Below are 14,981 nucleotides of genomic sequence, written 5' to 3' on the forward strand. Positions count from 1 at the left end.
GGAAATCTGTTCGGCTCTCATTGGATTATTGTTTTTGCTTCGTGAATTCGGATGAGGTCGAAACCTGTGATAATCAATACAAATTGTCATTACTGTCACTTCGTCATTATTCGCTAAAAATCAAAAATAAAGGCAACATTCATAATAGGCCTAGGAGAGCTTAGGAGATGACGCCTTGCCGCAGCAGCTGTAGCTGAAAACCTGTAGCTGAAAACGTAAACGTGAAAGCAAAGTGACAGCTTGTGACGACACTCTTCATCCTTATGAAACGCCTGAATACCCTGCCCAATCAATCAATCCATATTGTCATACAATCTTTGAACAAGTTCATTAGGGATGTTGATTTTAACTTTAACTTTTGTTCATTTTTGAACAATTCCTACGAAAAACGAAGGTGTTTAACTCACGTTTTGGTGACGTTTCACGGTACACACTAGTCATGCTAGTGGCTTCATTTTTGTAGGAATTGTTCAAAATGAACAAAAGTTACAGTTGTCATACAATCGTTTAACAACTTCTTTGTTCACCAGCTGATAGTTTCGTAAGAAAAAACATTTGTTTACTTAATCCCATATTAAAACAGGACAAGTCCAATATTTTCTTTGACCAACAATATCACGAAAATTGGAAGAACAAGGGTTACATCTGTTGGTAACACCTGCCAAATATGGAAATTCAGAATATAACTTTACAACTGAAAGGATTGATTTGTAAACCATTTCAAAAATATTGAAATCTTCACGTTTTAATTTCTGAATAATAACGATCGTTATTGATATAAATGTTTTCCTGCAACTTTTAAATATTGGTTAACGTTCATTTAAATGTATGCTGCGCGCGACATCAATATGGTGACCATTGCAACAAACGAGGTGTAATAATCCCTAGAAATAAAATGCTGCTTAGAATGCATATGCATATTCCCAATTTGGCATACGATAAACCGTTTGGAATTAATGGAATAATGTTATTCAGTAAGGGGTTACTTTTTTGATGTGTTTATGTATTATTTAAATATATAGTACCGTACAACATGCTTTATGTGTCATGCACTGATCTGTAAATAAAAGTATACTTTGGCGTTTGTAACATTTTAAACACGTTAATGCATTTCAATCACAAATCCACATGCATTTTTTTTTCAAACCTTTACTCCTGCTTATTAAAAATCTAAAATAAAACCAAACACCGTCATTCTCTTTTCAAGTAATTGTACTTTGAAATGTATACTTAAACACCTACACTGAAATTGAACACTAGCAATGTGAACGCTTTCCTAAGTACCAAAGTGTTTAACAAATAATCAGTGCAGTGTTTATAACGCTTAGGTGTGTTTAAGTGCAAAATTGGAAGTTCGCATATTGATGATTTTGGATTTTTATTTGGGGTTTGTAAAGGCCTAAGAGCAAAAGTCTAAGAAAGTTGCAACATTTCCTTAAAAATATTATTAACTAATTTCCGATTTTAAAAATTCGTCGATGTGTTCAAAATGTGTTAAAAAACTAAACAATACAGTGAAATATGTTAATGGTAATATTATAACCGGAACACGGCCTTTTATCTACGTCTTATAGATATCCGCCGTTATATACGAAGAGGTAATGAATTCAAGGAAGTGTTATAATTTTATATAAAATTATTGTCAAGGTAACGTTGGTTTCTCACGATGTTCGTGGGGGGGGGGCGCTTTTACACATAATGTATTTTTGTATGCTTTGGTAGAATGGTGGTGCTCATTTTTTACTTCAATTTTTCGCTTCACGGGGTTACATAGATGTCAATGTCATGTCATCTTTTGTTTTACTTATTATTTAGAGACTATTATAGATCGTCACTCTGCATACGATATCCGAGATGATGGGTGTAATTATTTCTGATTATTCCCTTAATTTGTCTCATTATCATTTGTTCTTATATGCAAAGATAATAGATACCGGGGGTATGTTTAAATGCATGCTTGAACCATATTTTTTACTTTGTTCTAAAAAAATGTAAATTATCGTAGAGGGTTGACGACATGTAATATCGAAAAAAATGAAGGGGCGCATTGGTGCAATAAAGTGCTGACCTCTTTTTTTTCCACCGACTTGTTACGGTTTCGAATTATTTGCATCTAAATCACAATTCACAACTGTTTAAGGGGGTACTACACCCCACGATAAATGTGTGTTTATTTTTGCATTTTTCTCAAAAACTAATAACACAGTGGTAACAAAAGCTATATATTATAAGGGCAAGGAATACAATTACTACACTGGAATTTCAGTGACCCAATTCAAGCGGGTTGTTATTTATGATAAGAAATAAGGTACCGCCTGATGCCCCCAGCATAGGGTAGTATGAAACCAGCTTTAGAGTACATAATTAACCGCTATGTAGGCCTACTTGTTTCCAATTTAATACTTAACCGCTTGTCTTGAGTCACTGAAATTTCAGTGTAGTAATTGGATTCCTTGTCCCAATAATATACATAACAATTGTTACCAGTGTGTTGTTATTTTTTGAGAAAAATGCAAAAATAGTCACAAATTTACCACATGGGTGTAGTACCCCCTTAATCGATTTTGACAATTTACCAATTCATTGTACTTATCAATATAATGTAAGTATATTATTTCATCAGCAACATCAACATTGGGTCTGCTTCAAACAAGATACGTAATAATTTTGAACCCGAACCCAGGACCAACGCTCTCCCAACCCAGCCAATGAGTCAGATGGGGGAAGAGCAAAGATGTCTTAAGTTATGTAATTTGGACAATTTTAATGTGTAGTCTAATAAATTTCGGGCACTCTTGTATAGGCACCACAAATAATAAGTCCCCCCTAATACTTTTTAAAATAAGTCCAAAATATTTTACGAAATGTGAAAATGTAAAAAGATATGTATATCCCTATTTGTTTTACACATGTAGGCCTACACACATCATATTCATAACGTTCAGTCACAATGATTAATTGTTTAAGAAAAGAGGCCGTTTTAAGTTGCACCTGAATCCATAGCAGTCAAGTTTTCTTTAACAAACACATGGATAAACCTGGCCTACTGTATTGTTTGAGAGCTGACTATGGACTCAGATGCAACTTTTAAGTTTAAAACGGTATCTTTTTTACCTAATGAACCACTATGACTGAACGCAATGACGTGTGACGCTATAATTTGGTCCAACACCAATAGGGCTACCTTTTTACGCGTTTGCATTTCGTCAAATATTTTCCGATTTAATTTACAAAGTATTTAGGGGGGACTTGTGGACCATGTATCATATAATAAACTCCTCAACAAAAGTTTGGAAAGTTGTCAAGCATCTATACCTCTGATTATTTGTGACATCACTGACATGTTCATATCGTGTTGCATATCAATAGATAGCTACATGATTCCCCTTTACAATGACACCAAATTTAAAACAATCACCCTTTTCAGGGCTGAGTACATGTCTTGTGAATGTAGGGAGGTCTGAAACAGAATGTGCCAAATTGACCACTATTCTGTGCAGCTAGCAAGCTGCAATCCCATATCGTCGCAATCTGGGACCTAATGCAATCCTCCCGGCCCAGATGACAATGCTCGCCCCACCAGAGAAGACTTCTCTGCCCCCACAGAGCCAGGGTAGTCAACGACAACCTATACAGCATATGGGAGTAGAGAGATTTGAATGGCCTGTCAGCCCAGACCTCAAGCCAATTGAACACTGGTGAGACCAGCTTGGTCATGCATATATGCGTGCCCGAGTAGCCAAAGCAACCACATTGAGTGACTTGCGACGAATCCTGGTTGAAGAATGGAATGCCATCAGACAGCAGCGTGTCACCAGGCTGGTGACTGGTGAGCAGCATGTTGTGGCTGCGTATGGATTTTCCACGTTATTGAGGTTAAGGGCTAGTGTTGTTTGAGTTCAGAATAATGGTCAATTTGGCACATTCTGTTTGACATGTTTGAGGCCCACTACAAATCACAAGACGTGTACTCAGCCGTGAAAAAGGTGAATGTTTCAAATGTGGTGTCATTGTAAAGGGGAATAATGTAGCTATCCATTGATATGCAACACGATATGAATATGTCACAAATAATCTGAGATATACAATATAGATGCTTGAAAAAACTTTGTTAAGGAGTTTATCAACATACTTTTCGGTTCTATCTCGCCCTTGGTTTCATTCATATCCAATTTTTTCACCATGAACCTCCATCACTCCAGTCAAATCCCTTTCTAGAGAATTACACTCTTTGCAGAGTGAAATTGACTAAAATTTCACTCTTCTCTTAGGACAAAAGGGACCAATAGTGATCACTGTAGCCAAGGGAGTGTAGGCAATCCATGAAAGATTTCAATTTCACATTTAGGGAGTGGAATTGTGCACAAGTTGGATGTCCGAAAACATCATTTTTGGAAAATGTGATTTTGTTTTTTAAAAAGAAGAGAAATTATTATGAGACATGGTGCCACACTACATTGTAGACTGCCAAATATATAACGGTACTAAATATTTGAATGCTGAAAAGTATTAAACGAGTGAAAAACTTACTTTCCAAAAGAGTGAGAAGAGTGAAATCAATCATAAAAGAGTAAAAACCACTCCTATACAATGTTAAAGAGTGGAAACCACTCTGTGAAGGTATGATAAAAGGGATATTAAGACAAGAGTGATGTTCACTCTGTGCACTCTTTTGGAGAGCGAGTTTTTCACCTTTTTATAGTGAGAGAGCAATATTCACATTTTCCTGAAAATGTTGGCATCTTCAACGCTCATCACATATCTAGTGTGTGGGTGGATAGACATGTGCTGTCGTCAACCAAAAGCTGGGACCAAAAGTCACCTTCATTCTATGGTACAAATTCGAAATCAAAGGCACTGGTTCATTATACAATCATGGTTACAGTTCTTGCATGATGCAAGAGCACAAGTTTTCATATTTTAATGTGGTAATTTCTCCACGTTTTCACAATTATTTTATTACAAATTTAGACAAAGTCTTTGGTACAAAATTATACCATTACAAAGAATTTCAAACAAGTACATGAATTTATATTAAACATGACATATTATTAGTATTGATTCCCCTTAGACACCATAGGATACAAAAGACAGATGACTAAAACCTAAAAGTTAGCCAGGTATTGAAAGCAATATTTAAAACTAGGTATAAATGGAAATCTACAAGCCAATTTCAAACAGATAAAAAAGATATGTAATTCAATTTCTTCCCAGTGTCATCTCTTCAGGATTCAGACTTCTTTACAGCAGAACATCATTAACACAAAATTGTCAGGGTATCTAGACAACATCAGACCTGTTTTTATATTCCAGACCACAGCAGCTGATGGGAGTATCCCACACTTCAAAGCAGATATACTGCAATGCATGATGGGATACTCTTTTCAGCTGCTGTGATTCCAGACCACAAAATAATTAAGGTATCAGTTCACCCCTGTAAGTATATCCTAAACAGTAAACAACAACAAATATGTCCAAATTAAAACAAGCAGCCAATACATGTACCCTTAAGCTCTGATGTAACAAGACATCATTTGTGGAGAATTAAAGAAACAGTGATCTAAAACCCAAGGAAGTAACAAAATAAAAAAATTCCATTTTATTGTGTTCTAATCAATGGAAAGCATATAAAAAGGGCATGCAATGGAGCAAACTGCAACTTTTTAATAAATTTGCTTCTTACTTGGGATTTTGGATCATCAGGTCTTTATTTCTTCATCGATATTAACAAAGTCTTAAATGCAAGCTAGAAAATGACTAATGACATACATGCACCCATCTGTGTTTGTGATATACAGGGGTAAAAAATAACTGGTACCTTACTTATTTTGTGGTCTGTATGCTTGGAACTTGAAAAGCATTTATTTTAGTGTTATCAGGAATTTTGTGTTAACAGATTTTGCATTAATGAGTTTCCACTAGATAATTCTGCTAACAAACAGATGGGGATCATATATGCTCATTTGGTAAAATAAAATTAAAGATATACATGTACATTTAGACCTAAAATAAAATTATCAATGGCTACTGTACAGCTTTGTAATTTATCACATATATTTTTTTAAATATTTTTCAATCAGGTGCTTGATCACAACATCCAATTTCAGTATGTTTCACTCTCGGGAAAAAAAAGGTTCAACAAGGGTTCTATGTGTCCTGCTGAGAATCAAACCGGTTCAATAAAGGTGGGAATGGGAAAGAACCTCTGCTTCCACTTCTGAATTTTGCAGACACAGAACCCTTCCAAAACTTTTGTCTTCTCCTTAAGAGTGATTCAGAATGCAGTACAAATATATTGGTTGCAATATCTGTCATCCGAGTAGACATACACAATGCTGAAATAACGTCATAAATCCCCAGCGAAGGGGTTATGCAACTCTTTGGTAATGAGATTACACATAACTCTTCACTGGCAAATAACATGTCCGAAATTCCCAATATGTGCAATGTACAATTTCAGAAGCAGGGATGTAGAAAGTGATTTATTCCTCATGAGCAACATTTTTCTAAACACATCACAAGAAATAAGACCCCCTCTCAAAATTGTGTCATTGTGGCTTTTGGAAAGGGCAGGTTTTGTCTTAATTAATTTGGATTCATTCAGCCATGAATTCCTCATTCAGGACATGTTTCATTTTTACACAACACTTAGTAAACAGTCATATAATTATTTCAAAGGTAGTCTGGACTTTCTCAAAATCGTCTGGACTTTCTCAAATTATTATTTGTTAATTTGTTTTAAATTTACTATTCATTTATGCAAAATTGTAATTGCAAAGGCTTTGTCAACACATAAAAATGTGGAGGCCCCTAATATGTTTGTTATTTCCCAAAGCCCTACCCCTAGCTTGAAGAATGTTTTTGCAATAAGGTTATAAATGATAAGATCTTCTCAACATGTCTTTTCATCACAAGGAGCAATTAAGAAAAATAACACAAATATTTGAAAATCTCCAGTGAGGATGATATACATGTTATTTATTTTATTTGGCCTTAGAATTTGCTGATATTAAAATGGAAAATCCATTCATGACTGTAACTTTAAAATGTAAGCAAAATGAGGAGCAATGCCCAATGCAAAGTAGTTTCAATTATACTACCAGTAGTTAAAAAATAAAAACAAATTAAATAATTTACGATATTGGAATGTATAAATTAACATCTAATTTCCAGTTGAAGAAGTTTTTGAGAGAATTCTGCACTTTGTTTTCATCTGCTCTGCATGGCGAAGTTTAGAATTAGATGCAACATAAAACTACTGTACATGTACTTGCAAGATTTAATAGTCCATCAGTCACTTTTTGAATTATAGTATACTAATTTTAAGTGTGCCACTGAGCCATGAATCATGCCATGTTCAAGTTTTAGATTGTAACAAGACTCAAGTCAAAATGTATCATACATTGTAAATAATTTTAAAATGTACATTATACATGTATGATATCATGTACATATATGTATACATTTCACTGCAAAGTACATGTACCAGGAAAATTGAGAAAGTAAGTTTCTGTCTCAAAGGTAACAAGCTGGCAGAAATAAAGGAGTCTGCAGGGGGTGAGAATGTTTATGACTTCCCACATTTCTCTCCTGGCAGCTGGCACACATATTTAACTTGAAAAGTTGAAGTACCAGAGTTAAATGAATAATCTTTTTATTGATCACACAATATATACTATTCATCAAGGCACATCACTTTTCATATTTTTTTTCTACTGCACATACATTTTAAAACGAGTGTTGATAAGTTGGTTAACTTTAATTATATTCCACATCTTGTACACGTATGCAAATGTTGACAAAAAGAAACATGCATTTTTCAGGCTGACTTGTTTTCTGGAACTTGTGTTTGTAAACATGTACAATGGAGTGTTTGCCAACTGCCCATTGATGGTGCTTACCTAAAATGAATGATACATGTTTCTATTTGTCTCATACATGTAGGCACATCATGTATTATGAGCATGTACATGTAAAAATATTAGAGGTCTCATGTCCCTCCCCCTGTATTAATAGGTTATAGAAAAACATCTAGGTGCCAAAATATCATGAATTGAAATGTGGGCTCCAGTTAGGTGAAAAAGTTTTCAAAACTTTTGAATAACAATGAACCATTATACCGAAATTGACCCATAAAAGAGAACCCATATTTGCAGTGCATTCAAATCCGACGAGTAGGACCCTTTTTTTTTCTTTTAGCCACAGACCATCTATTGCTAAATAAAGATGAACTGCGAAAGTCCAACAACAGCAAAACCCGAGGAATTTTTTTCCTTGGGTTTTGCCAACCGCGAAACCCAAAAATAATATTTTCTTCTGGTTTCATGCTTGGTGGACTTTCACGGTTCATCTTTATTGAGCAATATAGATGGTCTGTGGCTCAAAAAAATTAGGTCCTACTTGTCTGACTTGTGCATTCCTGTATGGTCATTTTGAGGGTTGAGAACCAGAAAGCCTTACTTTACATTTTGGTGACAATCCTTACCATTCATAGATTCTCAGAACCATAAAACCGTTACTCAAATACACTCCTGATCGAAACTAAAATTGCAGTTTTAGAACTATTTCCATTCTGACGTAAGAGGCAGTTTTTCAGTTAGAACCAGAAAGAACCATCTCATGAATTCGCATCTCATGAGCTTTCTGGCACTAACTGGCTACTGCATAGGACAGCATGGTCGTTACCCATCAGAGGGTGCTAACTCTTGAGTTACGGCTTTCCGGTTCTTACCCCTCATTGTCTCTCAACGATTAAAAAAAATCCCGTTGCTCAAAATGCCATTTTATGAATTACGATTTTCTGGGTTTTTAAACTTTGATTGTTTATTTTGTACTACTGATTTATAGTACTCCCCATGTTCAGATTTCAAGCGCTATTGGCCCTTTGCACTGTCATCTCATAACGAGGTTCTGCCGCAATGTGTTGTATGTGCAGACACATGCTTTAATTAGCATACACTTTGCAAAAGCCTTCTGGCGCTTTGCTAGAAAGCGTGAAAAACAAAAATGCACTTTACAATGATGCATTTGCAGGGAGAACCTCGTTTTGGTAGCAAGATGACAAATCTGTGCAAAGGGTGAATAGGTCTAAAAGCGCCCATTAAATTATCTGCTCCCAGTTTCAAGATTTAAACATGCATGTTCAAAACTTGAATCCAGAGAGCATTTAACGTTAATCTTCATCAATCACTTCTCATAAACATATGTAACAACAAGATTTGATTTCACTTTATCTGTCAAAATAAACTTCCAAAGTGCGATACAGGGTTTCTTCTGGCAAATTGTACCATCTGTGTGTTATAATAAATGAATTAGGTCAGAGTTTTGCATCAGAGAGAATTGCATCAGAGTTCATCTTTACAGGGTGGATGCGAATTTTGACAATTGAAAAGCATTGTCAAATTTTACTATTCTTCATTTATGGGATCTTTTAGAGTTATATGACTCCTGATTGAACTGGATGATTCACTCAGTCATGCTGCACTGTACTAAATCTAAAGCCTGCATTTTAACATTGTTATTTATATACTTTGCGTACGGTAATCAAAGTTCTAGAACTTTCTAGGTAGGGCTGGTAGACAGAATGTGGTTGTAGGTTTGAAGATGCATGATGTGGTTTCTGATGGCTTGCAATCACAGTGTATAATCTTGAGAAATTTATCACATTTTTCCTTGATGACATTGTTATCTTCTGAAACTGTGGTAGAGCAGGAAATAATCTACGAAAGTAGCGTTTGATTTCAACATTCTCATACTGAAACATTTTCATCGGTGTATAAATAAGTATCTAGTCAGATTCATTTGGTCTTAATCAACTGTTATCTCAATATAACTCTTAATGCAAAATCACAACATTCATTTGCAACATCATTCATGACTTTAAAATAGTTTACATCATCATCACATGATGCATGATGATGACCGATCATCAGGTCTCTGTCAGATGCACTCTATGTTACATACATGATATTTCACAGTCATGATTCACAAGTTTCATTAGTACTTTTAATTCATTCCATATACAAGTTAGGAGCCAGTCATGTCAACAATTGGTTTAGCACCACTAGTTCTTGCTGACAGTGCTTGATGTACAACAGGGCGGTGAAGTCCAACTTCCATATTGGTGTGTTCATTTATTGCTACATCTGCCCTGAACGTTTCCTAGCATAGCATCCTAGGCATGCACATATACCTAGAATTCCTATAATTAAGCCAAATATAAGCGCGATGGCATCACCTGCATCGAATGCTGATACAACCGGTAGACATACGGCGAGGATAAAGAAGATAATTTGCCAGCTTTCAGCCATTTTAGTTGATATTTTCTGCTGCAAATCCTTCGGATTTCACATTACACCATACACACTGTACGTACATGCAATCAGCCAAATATCCGGAAGTGAATGTTTGCGTGTGAGAGATCATGTGAGCAACAGTTGCCAAATATCACGCCCAAATACACCCAAAGGTCACAAAAGTGCCTTGCGGCCAAAAATACATTGATCAATTAAAAGTGTAGCCTAAAATTAAAACTATAGCAGTGATCCCCGCGAAATAATAAAAAGCCTAATTTTTTTTTATATAGTGAAGGATAAATCATTATATAAAATGTATAAGGCCCCTCGCAATTATTGATTAGGCCTATTACTGTTTCACTCCCGCATCCACAATTGAGAACGGCAAAATATCTAATAATTTTGACATTTCCTCTGTTAAAATGACATTTTTATTACATTAATTTGACTTTTTTTTTACTTCGATCATCTTAACTATGATGCTGAGCAAACAAATAGGCCCCCTAACACCCCTGCATTTAATATTTTCGCTATAAAATCAACCATAATTGCTGTGACCACTCGTTTCAAAATAAAGAAAATATAAGTAATAATAATAATTATTAAAAGTTACCTTGTGCCTTTAAAAAAATTCTTGAACAGTAAGAATTAATTGTGAAGGACTTTAATATATTTGTGAAATGAAAACAAATGACAAAAAACGAGGAAAACAACAGTAGGCATATTGACAATTTGAAACCCCATCTAGAGAAATTACAGATTATGTAAAATGTCCTATAGGCCTATCGTCTTTTACATGGTTTTCGGGGATATCATTAAACAATTCTGAATCTGAATTTTGATTTAATTGAATATATTATCAATCAATGGGACTGGTGCAAGTCATGAGGGGAGGGGGGGGGGCTAATTTTTGGCAGGTTGGAAAGGGGGAATTTTGGACACGCTTACGGGTACCGTTTAGCCTGATGGTCAAGCGCTCTAAAATTGAAAAGGCTGCTAAATAGGAACAATCTTATCCCCGTTTCTGACTCATCGAACCAAGAACATCGAACCTGATTTGCACTGAGGCCAATTATTGCATTTCGAAGGAATGTTGAGAAAAAAAAGTAGGCCTATTTGAACTTTGCATATTCGCAGAGTTCCCCCCCCCCCGGCTCATAATTATTGCACAGATGAAATAAAATAAAAACTGAATATTGACAAGTGGGCGCACATGCTCTTAGGCGTAGATCACGCGGGGATGAGGGATTTACCCCCCCCATATTTTGCCGGGGAATGGTCCATACAATCATCCCCCCCTCCAATGTTGACACCTGCATATGGGTTTCTGACCAAATTAACCTCATATTTGTCCATTTTTGCCCCCAAAGTGCAAATTTTTGCGCGCTTCGCGCGTATTTATTCCACTTTTGCACCATAGGCCAGAAAACGCACCCCGATTTTCCAAAAAACGCAAAAATCCTCGATTTCCCGCTAAAAACGCAAAATCTAAAAAAAAAACCTAACATCAAAGTGTTGCAATCATAAAAAAAAATGGAGAAATATTTTTTTTTTAAAGAGGTTTTTTTTAAAAACTGTGCGTTTCTTAATTTTTTGTAAAATTTTTTCGCGGATTTGGAGTCCCTTGACCTAGAGCAAAGTACTGCAATCATTCGTGGTTGATTTGAAAAAAAAATCGGAAACAAAATTACCAACAAATGATCTAAATTTGTAACTTGTGTTCACTGCATAAGCTATACCGTATAGAAGATCTAAAAATGCATTGGTTTTGTACATAAGTCTATATATCTTGAATATATTTTGAAGTGAACACAAGTTACAAATCTCAGTGCCCATGCCCCATTTGGATACAAACTTGTAATTTTTTGGTATTTTTTCCCAAAGTTTAACCCTTATTTCTAATAAATAAGCTTAAATAAGCCGTCTGTCTTCAGAATTCAGATATATTGTAATCCCGTCCGGGTGCATTGCATGTAAAATCAGCTGTTTTGGGCAAGAAGTTATGATTTTTACTGAAACGCAAGCGAAATGAGCGAAAACCTGTCTGCTCGTAGAACTTGATCATTGTTTTTCGTCGGCGATGCGAGAGTCAGTTGGGGAGCCAGTAGTCCATCCAACATGTCCATTGTCCAAGGTCCATCTATTTACTTTTAAATTAAGGGATCCAAAATGAGCGTTTATTGCGTTTCGACAGTATTTTTTGTGGGACATGAGAGCACCTCAGACCTATCGAATTGCATTCTGAATACGAAGCATGTCTTTCTGATATCAAATAATTTTCATTTTTTAAAAATCACAATATAATACAAATTTTATGACAAATTATAAAAATTTGATATTTTCAAATTTTTGATATAGGCCTATAACAGTCCTCGAAGTAAATTATATAAATCTAATGATATATTCTTAAAGTGTATGTAGCAGGGAGGAACAGCCGACGGTCAATTGAAAATTTTGACCTTTCATATAATTTTTGAAGATATGGATTTTTTCCCCAAAAAGACCTAATTTTTTTTGGTGTTTTGGGAAAAAAAATCCATATCTTCAATACGAAAGGTCAAAATTTTCAATTGATCATCGGCTTTTCATCCCACCTTAGGCCTACATACACTTTAAGTATAAATCATCAGATTTATAAAGTTTACTTCAAGTACTGTTAAATATCAAAATATCAATTTTTAATGATTTGCCATAAAATGTGTATTAAATTGTGAATTTCAAAAATCAAAATTATTTGATATCAGAATGACATTCTTCGTATTCAGAATGCAATTCGATATGTCTGATGTGCTCTAATGTCCCAAAATAAATACTGTCCAAACGTTCATACCCCAGCCCTTAAGCACCCATTGTGCGTTTTATTGAACCGGTGTAAACCCGGAAAATATCATGTGACTTTCTTTGAGTATAGCGCCACCTTGCACTTCCACGTGTTACCGGGCCGGGTCGGTCATGACACGAGACCAAAATAATGCAAGATTCAAGTTTTTAGATCAGCAACATCTTCCTTTGGTTTAGTTTATATCTTGAAAAGATAAAGATAAAAAGTTGAAAAATCAGATACTAGTAACCAACGAAGGAAGCATGGGACTGTCGTGACCGACAGACTCACAAGTTTGACAAAATTTTAGTCCACTTAACTAGGATTAGGGCCTACTTACGGTGAGTTAGATCCCTTAGAGTTAGAGTTCCACAAAACCCTGACATAGGCCTAAGTATTAAAAAACTTGAAATTTATAGTATGAAAATTGAAAAAAATAGGCCTATAGGCCTATGACTCATCCCAGAAAGTGAGGAGTCTTCTTCTTTCCCTGAAAATTATATTTATAGGCCTTTCATTTAGGCCTACAATAAGTATGCAAAATTTCACATCATCCACTCTTGTGTGCGTTTACGGGGGGGGGTGATTCATAGTAGGCCTAATTTGTAAGCGCTCTTATAGCAAAGTCATTGTTCATTGATTTGCAACCGTATGACAAAACAGGCGAAATTTTCGCACAAGACATTGCCCGCGGGTCATTGCTCATTGAAATGAAGCTGGTATATGGACAATAAAAGTAGGCCTATGCCTCGTTCATTTAATGACATTAATCTGAAAAATATTGTAAGGATAGTTTGAGGTTTTGACTTTTAAAACCTACATTGGTCAAAAATTGTGCTTGAATAGGTCGTTGAACAGATTTACCACACTCAACTTGCTTTGAACATTGAATTGCGTTATCTGTTGATGAAAAAAGTGTTTCTAATAGGGGAAAGTGCTAGCTTTCGTTCGATATAAAAAATTCTGATTGAATGAAGGGAACACTTGAGGTTTTGGCAAACGCCAATCACAGATGCCTATTTTCCACTGGATCACACAGTTCTTATGATTTTGCACTTAGGCCTAACCGTTAACCGATAGGCATGGCATAGGCCTACAAACAAAGACTTGTGTGCAGAAGTCTTGACAATTCACCGGTGGTATGCTCTTGGACGAAATTGTGTCGAGCTGGAAACTGTGCTTAGATGGCATTAGATGCGTTTATAAGAGAATCGTTTGTATATGTTTTTTGTTTGTTTGTTTGTTTGTTTGTTTTTTTCGGGAAGGAAGTTTGGTATTAATATGGATCATTGATAAATTAATTTAATGAATGACGTGCATTGTGCTACTACGTAGGTTTGTTTTGATCACATGATATCAGAATGACACTGTTCAAAAGTGCACATAAGACGCCCAAAATACGAAATCACAAGAAAATTACACCGTATAAAAAAAGTCTCGGTGGAACTAAAAGAAACTGATTCGAAGTCAGTTGGTGTAAAAATACAATTTCGGAAGAAAATAATACAATTTTGGATGAGCTCTTCAATCCAAACTGTCTATCTGTCTGCGTTTGGGAAAACTCCCTTGGAGAAGCAAAGTTTAAATAGCAGGTTGAGTGCATGGTCTTGCAAGTTCTGCGCTGCATTCCTCCAGGACTCTTATAGGGATTTCATCAGGACCAGGCTTTATCTGGTTGCAGCTTCCTGAGAAGCTTCCTAACATCTTAATTTGACCTTGAAGGCTATCCTTTTCATTGAGTACGGTTACCGTATCATTTGCTGCCATAATATCCTTGATAATATCCAAATTATCTAAAATATCCAGTATCTAAAATATCAGTAGGTGCAACTATTATCCAAATTATCCATCTTAAATATCTAAAT

Source organism: Amphiura filiformis, chromosome 3 (genome assembly GCF_039555335.1).
Source record: "Amphiura filiformis chromosome 3, Afil_fr2py, whole genome shotgun sequence".
Classification (NCBI taxonomy): Eukaryota; Metazoa; Echinodermata; class Ophiuroidea; order Amphilepidida; family Amphiuridae; genus Amphiura; species Amphiura filiformis.